Source organism: Elephantulus edwardii, unplaced genomic scaffold (assembly GCF_000299155.1).
Source record: "Elephantulus edwardii isolate Elephantulus edwardi_28Jun2011 unplaced genomic scaffold, EleEdw1.0 scaffold00185, whole genome shotgun sequence".
Classification (NCBI taxonomy): domain Eukaryota; kingdom Metazoa; phylum Chordata; class Mammalia; order Macroscelidea; family Macroscelididae; genus Elephantulus; species Elephantulus edwardii.
In genome coordinates, this window is record NW_006399935.1 from 2,336,623 (window position 1) to 2,344,474 (window position 7,852).

The window sequence follows — 7,852 nt, forward strand, 5'->3', positions numbered from 1 at the left end:
CACACAGTCAAATGCCTTTGCATAATCAATGAAACACAGATAGACATTCTTCTGGTATTCTCTGCTTTCAGCTAAGATCCATCTAACATCGGCTAATTTACAAAAACCAAAATGCAGTCTTGAGTCTATCTGTCCTGAATTTCAAAATTATCTCTAAAATAGGATTGTGTCATTGAACACTACTGATCAAAGACCAGATAAGTTGTGGAACAACGTCAAGGACATGATCCATGAAGAGAGAAAAAGCTTCATACAGACAGAGGAGAAAGACAAGACCAAAATGGAGGTCAGAAAAGATCCTTAGAAGAGATGCAGGGGTGGAAGAGATAAACGGAACATTTCAAAGGAAAGGGCAACACGAGAAGGCAACGCAAGTATTATGATGGAATGTGCAATGATGTGGACTTAGAGAATAAAAAGGAAAGAACTCATCCTACATTTCTAAAGCTGGAAGAATTGAAAAACAAATTCAACAAAACAACGATGAGCTATCATCTCACCCCACTAAGAATAGCAAAATTTAACAGAACAGCAAGCAACAAATGCTGGCGAGGTTGTGGAGAAATTGGAAAACGTATTCACTGTTGGTGGGAGTGTAAAATGGTGCAACCACTGTGGAAGGTGGTGTGGCACTTTCTCAAAAAGTTGCAAATAGAGATACCATTTGACCCAGAAATTCTACTACTGGGAATATAACCTAAAGAAATCATAACCGCCAACAAAGCAGATATATACACACCCATGTTTATTGGAGGCTTTGTTCACAATAGCAAGGAGTTGGAAACAACCCAGATGCCCATCAACAAATGAATGGATAGAGAAGCTCTGGTATATTCACACAATGGAATACTACATTGCATTGAAAAACAAGGAACTCATGCAATATTATTCCAAATGGCGGACTCTGGAGGACATTATGTTGAGTGAAGTATCTCAGTCACAAAAGGACAAATACTGCATGGTGCCACTGTTGTAAAACAAGGCTGACATTGGGGTTGGAGGGAGACTGAGAAAGATGGATTCAATAAAGTATAATGCATTGAAATATATAAGGGAGAAAACTGTTTAAAAGGGATATGTGATTAGGTACTATTGTCATGACAGGAGTCCAGAACGAAGGCTTCATAGTGGAGTGGACCTGGGGGAGGGATTGTAAAACACTGGAAGATTGTTTTTTCTTCTACTTTTCCAAGAGGGTAGTGTACTAGGGGGCAGGGTTGGGAGGGGGGGAAAGTGCAACATTGAATGAATGGAAATCCAAAGCCTCTGTAAGTTTTCATTGAAATTAATAATTTAAAAATAATATTAAAAAAAGAAAAACAAATTCAAGCTTCTAGCAGGAGTGGCTTACACTTTCTAAACAGCATGCTTCTGTAAACTGGACTTTGATAAGTGGCGATGGTTGTGGAAGGGCCTCAGGCCTTTTGTTCATGGGGTCACTATGAGTTGTGTTTGACTCGGCAGCAATCAACAACAACAACCGTTATAATACTGAGAGATCATTTGGACCAAATCTTGAATAATCCAGGTAGCATCACAAAAAGATGAAAGTAATTCACAAAGTCACTGCCTCAAAAAGAATTAGTAGACAATGAAATATTTCAGGGAGTACCATGTGATCAAGAGTCAGTGGAAATGAAGGAAGAAGTTCAAGCTGCACTGAAGCACTGAAAAGAAAAAAAAAGCCCTGAGAATCAGCGGAATTGTTGTTGTTGTTAGGTGTCATTGAGTCAAGTATGACTTAGAGTGGCCCTGTGTACAAAAATATGAACCTAGTTCTGTCCTATGCCAACCTCACACTTCTTGACACACAAGAGCCCATTGCTGCAGTCACCTTGTTGATCCACCTGGTTGAGGGTCTGGTCTTCATCTCCTCTCTTCCCAGCATCATGTCCCTCTCCAAGGAATAGCACCTCCTAGCAATATGTCCTAAGTATGTGAGGCAAAGCCTCATTATTCTTGCTTCCAAAGAGCACTCCAGCTGCAACGTTTCCAAGAGATGTATCTATTCATTTTCTTGGCCGTACATGGACTGCTCAGTGCTCTTTCCCAACACCACAGCTCAAAGGCATCAATTCTTTTTCTGTCATCCTTATTCACTGTTCAGGTCTCAGATGAATAGCTAGTAATCAGAAAGACCGTGGCCTGAATCACACACCTTAGTCCTCAAACTGGCATCACGACTTCTCAATAATCTTGGAAAGGTCTCTAACTGCAGATTTTTCCAGTGCAATGCGTGTCCTTATTTCCTGACTGCTTGTACCAAGAGTGTTAATTGTAGACCCAAGCAAGATGAAGCTGCTGACAGTTTCAATCTCCTCTTCATCCATCATGACACTACCTATTGGTCCAGTGGTAAGAATCTTTGTCTTCTTGATATTGATACTCATTCCATACCGAAGGCTGCACCCCTTGATCTTCTGCAACAAGTGCCTAAATCCTCCTTATTTTCAGCAAGCAAGGTTGTGTAATCTGCATAATGTGGGTTATTGATGAGTCTCCCTCGAATCCTGATGCCACATTCCTTTTCATAGAGACCGGATTCTCAGATAATTTGGTCAGCATATAGAATGAACAGGTATGGAGATAGAATACATCCCTGGCACACTCCTTTCCCAATTCCAAACTATGTAGTGCTCGCTGCTCTGTCTGCACAACAGCCTCCTGGTTCAGGTATAGGTTCCTCATGAGCCCAATCATGGGATACCAATGACATCTTTCAACTAACAGGTGCAGTTCTGGGCATGCTCACCGGTGTATGGTAGGAAATTTGGAAGACAGCTATCTGGCCAAACTGACTGCAAGAGATCCGTATCTGTTCCTATTCCCAAGTAATGTGATCCAATAAAATGTGGAAATTAATCAAACAATATCGTTAATATCACATGAAAGCAAAAGATCATTCCAAAAAGGATAGAATAGTATATTGACAGAGAAATTCCAGAAATTCAGGCTGAATTTAGAAGAAGCTGAGGTACCAGGAATATCATTGGTGATGTCAGACAGATCTTGCCGGAAAACAGAGAATATCAGAAGAATACCTACTTATGTTTTATTAACTATACAAAGGCATTTGACTATATGGATTACAACAAACTATTGTTAACATTAAGAATAATGGATTAGGTATTATTTGCATGACTACAGCAGAGAACTGCCAGAAGGCCAGGCTGGGTTTAGAAGGGTTCATGGTACCAGGGATATTGTAGCTGATGTTAGATGGATCTTAACTGAAAGCAGGGAATACCAGAAGAATGTCTATCTGTATTTCATTGATTATGCAAAGGTGTTTGACTGTGTGGATCATAACAAACTGTGGCTGACTCTGAGAAGAATGGGAATCCGAGAACACTTGATCATGCTAATGTGCAACCTATACTTGGACCAAGAGGCAGTCATCAGAACAGAGCAAGGAAACACTGCATGGTTCAAAATTGGGAAGGGCGTATGCCAGGAATGTATCCTGTCTCCATACCTTTTCAACCTGTATGCAGAACAGATTATCCGAGAGGCTGGGCTCTAGGAGGAGAAATGTGGCGTCAGGATTGTGGAAGATCAATCAACAATCTGTGATATGCAGATGTCACAACCTGCTTGCTGAAACTGAGGAGGACCTGAAACTCTTGCTGCAGAGGGTCAAGGACTGACTGTAGCCTTCAGTATGGATTGAGACTCAACGTCAAGAAGACCAATATTCTCACCACAGGACTAGTTGGCAGCATCAGGATAGATGGTGAAGAGATTGAGATTGTTCACAGCTTTAGTCTGCTCGGCTACACAGTCAACACTCTTGGCACCAGTATCCAGGAAATTAAAAGACGTATTGCGATGGGAAAGTCTGCTGTTAGGAACCTCTCTAAAGTACTGAAGAGCAATGGTGTCACTCTGGAGACTAAGGTGCACCTGATACAGGCCATGGTCTTTCCAATTACTTGTTATGCATCAGAGAGTTGGACAATGACTAGGAAGGATAGGAGAATTGATGCCTTTGAGCTGTGGTGCTGGACAAGAGTATTGAATGTACCATGGACTTCCAAGAAAACAAACAGATTCATCCTAGAGAGGGTTAAACCAGGCTGCTCCTTGGAGGCAAAGATTCTGAAGCTTCGTCTGACATACTTTGGACATGTTGTAAGGAGGGGCAGGTCCTTGGAGAGGGACATCATGCTGGGTAGAGTAGAGGGACAGCGCAGGAGGGGAAGACACTCTATGAGGTGGATTGATTCAGTGACTGGGGTAATTGGAATGGGTGTGTCAGAGGCAGTGTGATTGGCACAGGATAGAGCAAGGTTTAGGGCTGTTGTACATAGGGTCGCTATGATTCGCCAGTGACTTGACGGCACGTAACAACAACAAATAACAGTTCAGAATAAGGTGCATAGCAAAGTGGACTGGCGTCTAGGGTGGAAGGAGGGAGGAAATTGTGCAACAATGAAAGAATCTTTTTGAAGAGAAAAGTGAACTGGGTGAGGTGAGTAGGGAGGAAAATGTGCAACAATGTATGACTGGAAACCATGGTTTTCTGTACACTTCCATTGAGGTATTAATTAAAGAAAAGTTTTAAAACTTAAAAAAGAATAATGGTAATTCCAGAATATTTAACCATGCTCATAAAAAATCTTTACCTAGAACATGAAGCTCTTGTTTGAACACAGGAAGGAAACCCTTTTGTTGTTTTGTGCCATCAAATCACCTGTGACTCATAGTGACTCTATATACAATAGCTCTGAAAAGCCAGCCCTGTCCTGAGCCAGTCTCACTGACTCCTACACATCTACCTCATCTCCCTAGTCACTGTATTAATCCATCTCATCTGGGGTCTTCCTCTCCTGCACTGTCCCTCCACCCTTCCAAGCATGATGTCCTTCCCCAAGGATCGGTCCCTCATTGCCACATGCCCACCGAAGAAAAAGCTTCAAAATCCTAGCCTCCAAGGAGAAAGTGGGTTTCACCCTCTCCAAGAGAGACCTACCTGTTTTCTTGGTGGTCCATGGTATGTTTAAGACTCTTCTCCAGCACCACAACTCAAAGGCATCTATTTTTCTTCTGTCATCTTTAGTCATTATCCAGCTCTCTGATGTATAGCAAGTAACTGCAAAGACCATGGCCTGAATCAGGCACACCTTAGTCTCTAGACTGATATTATTGTTTCTCAGTACTCTAGAAAGATCCCTGATAGCAGATTTACCTATTGCAATTTGTATTTTGATTTGCTAACTGTAGGGGCCAAAAATGTTGATTTTAGAGCAGAGTAAGCTGTAACTGTTACCAACATCAACCTCCTCTCCATCCATCCTTGTGCTGCCAATTGGCCCAGTGATGAGAATCTTTGTCTTCTTGATGTTGAACTTCAATTCATACTGAAGACTACATTCCTTGACCTTCTGCAGCAAGTGTTTCAGGTCCACTTCAGTTTCAGCAAAGTTGTGTCATCTGCATAATGCAGGGTGTTGATGAGTCTTCCTCCAATCTTGATGCCACATTCTTCCTCGTAAATCCCATCCTCCTGAATGATCTGTTCTGCATATAGAATGAAAAGGCATGGAGACAGAATGCATCCCTGATGCACTCTCTTCCTGCTTTTGAACCATGGAGTGTTTCCCTGCTCTGTCCTGAGGACTGCTACCTGATCCAAGTATAGGTTTTACATAATTACAATCAAGTGTTCTGGGATTTCCATTCTTCTCAAGGTTAACCACAATTTTTTGTGAACCACACAGTCAAATGTCTTTGCATAGACAACGAAACACAGATAGATAATCCTCTGGTACTCTTCGCTTTCTACCAAGATCCATTTGACATTGTCAATAATGTCTCTAGTGCCACAGTCTCTTTTAAACCCAGCTTGTATTTCTGGAAGTTCTCTGTCAATGTACTATTCCAGTCATTTCTGGGTAATCTTCAAATGAATTTGCTAGTATATGATAGAAGTTATATTGGACGATAATTTATACACTCTGTCAGGTCACCTTTTTTTTGAGTGAAATAAGTATGGATCTCTTCCAGTCAGTTGGCCAGGTAATTATCTTCCAGATGTCTTGGCACAACCTGATGAGCATATCCAGGAAACACTACTTGGTTAAAATCAGGAAAGGTGTGCAGCAGGACTGTGTTCTTTCTCCATTCCTATTTGATCTGTATGCTGAACAAATCACTCAAGAGACTGGACTCCATAGGGGGGAAAGTGACATCAGATTAGGAGGAAGATTCTTCAGCAACCTGCACTGATAATGCGATCTTGTTTGTTGGAAGTGAGGAGTACTTGAAATGCTTGCTGCAGAAAATCAAAGACTACAGCCTTCAATATGAATTCTATTTCAATATCAAGAAGACAAAAATTTAAAAAAAAGAAGACAAAAATCCTCACCATCGGGCCAATAATCAACATGATTGTTGCTGTTGCATACCATAGAGTTAAAATAACCAATAGCTGACCCTCAGGTGGCTTGTTAGAGACAGCTGATTGTCCATCTTTGTCACATGGAGCAGCTGGTGGATTCAAACCACGTGCCTTTGAGATAGTATTGCAGCTCCTTGCCACCAGGCCACCAGCGCTCCCTCAAGATGGATGGGAAAACAATTGAAATTGTCAATTATTCTATTTTTTTTAGATCCACAATCACCAACCTTGGCACTAGAAATCAAGAAATCAAAAGACATATTGCATTGGTAAATCTGCTGTCAAGTCCTTCTACAAAGCACTATGGAGCAATGATGCCAGTTTGAAGACTAAAGTGTCCCTGATTTAAGTCATCGTCTCTCCAATCACTTGCTATGCATCCAAGAGTTGGACAATAAATCAGGATGACAGAGAATCAAATCCTGCAAGTTGTGGTGCTCAGGAAGTGTATGAAATATCCCATAGCCTGCCAAAAGAACAAATAGATCTGTCTTTGAAAAGTTACAGCCAGAGTGTTCCTTAGTGGTAAGGACGGTAAAGCTTAGTCTCACCTATTTGGGACATGTTGTGAAGAAGGGCTATTCTTTGCAAAGGGTCTTCATGCTTGGAAAGGTGGAAGGACAGCAAAAGAGAGGAAGATCCTCAATGAGCTGGTTTCACCTAGTGACTACTTCAAAGAGTTCAAGTAGGTCCAAGATGATGAGAACGGTGCAGCATAGGATAGGGTTCAAATCTGTTGTCTATAGTGTCACTGTGAGTCGTATTCAAGTTGATGCCACAGATATCCCAGTAACACACAATTCAGCGATGACAGTAAATAAACTACACACTCGCTATCAAGTGCCTTTTGAGGTGAAGGAAAAACTCACCCCCAATTGAGAACTGCTTATTCTCATAAGAAAACATGGTAGTTTTTTTAGCAAGAGAGTGACAATGGTGGTACTGACCAGCTGTTTCCAGGCCTGGATTCCTCCCCCACTTGTAAAAATGTCTCCTGATGACTGGATCTTACTGTTGCCTTAAAGGATATTAAAAAAGACCATTAGAATGGAATATAAGGGAAAACATTGCAGGCTAACAAACTGTCCTCCAATCACCCTTGAAATTAGGGTCTTTCCTTGATATTTCTACCACAACCAGTAGTATCATGATCCCAAGTCATGATGCCCCACGTGTATGACAGTAGTATTGGTCACAATAGGATGCGTATTGGTCACAATGACTGAGTTTTTTGCATGAAGATAACCAGGCCTTTCTTCCAAGGCATGTCTTGCACTACTTGAACTTCCAAACTATGGTGTGTAGTAAAGTTAACTGGATTTTTGCCAGTTAATTGCCTCTACCACCCACACTAACCCCACTCTAAAAACAAAGAAGAGAAAAACCTTGTTGTTGTTGTTAAGTGTCATCAAGTCAAAGGCAACTCATAGCAACCCTATGAATGAAAGACCT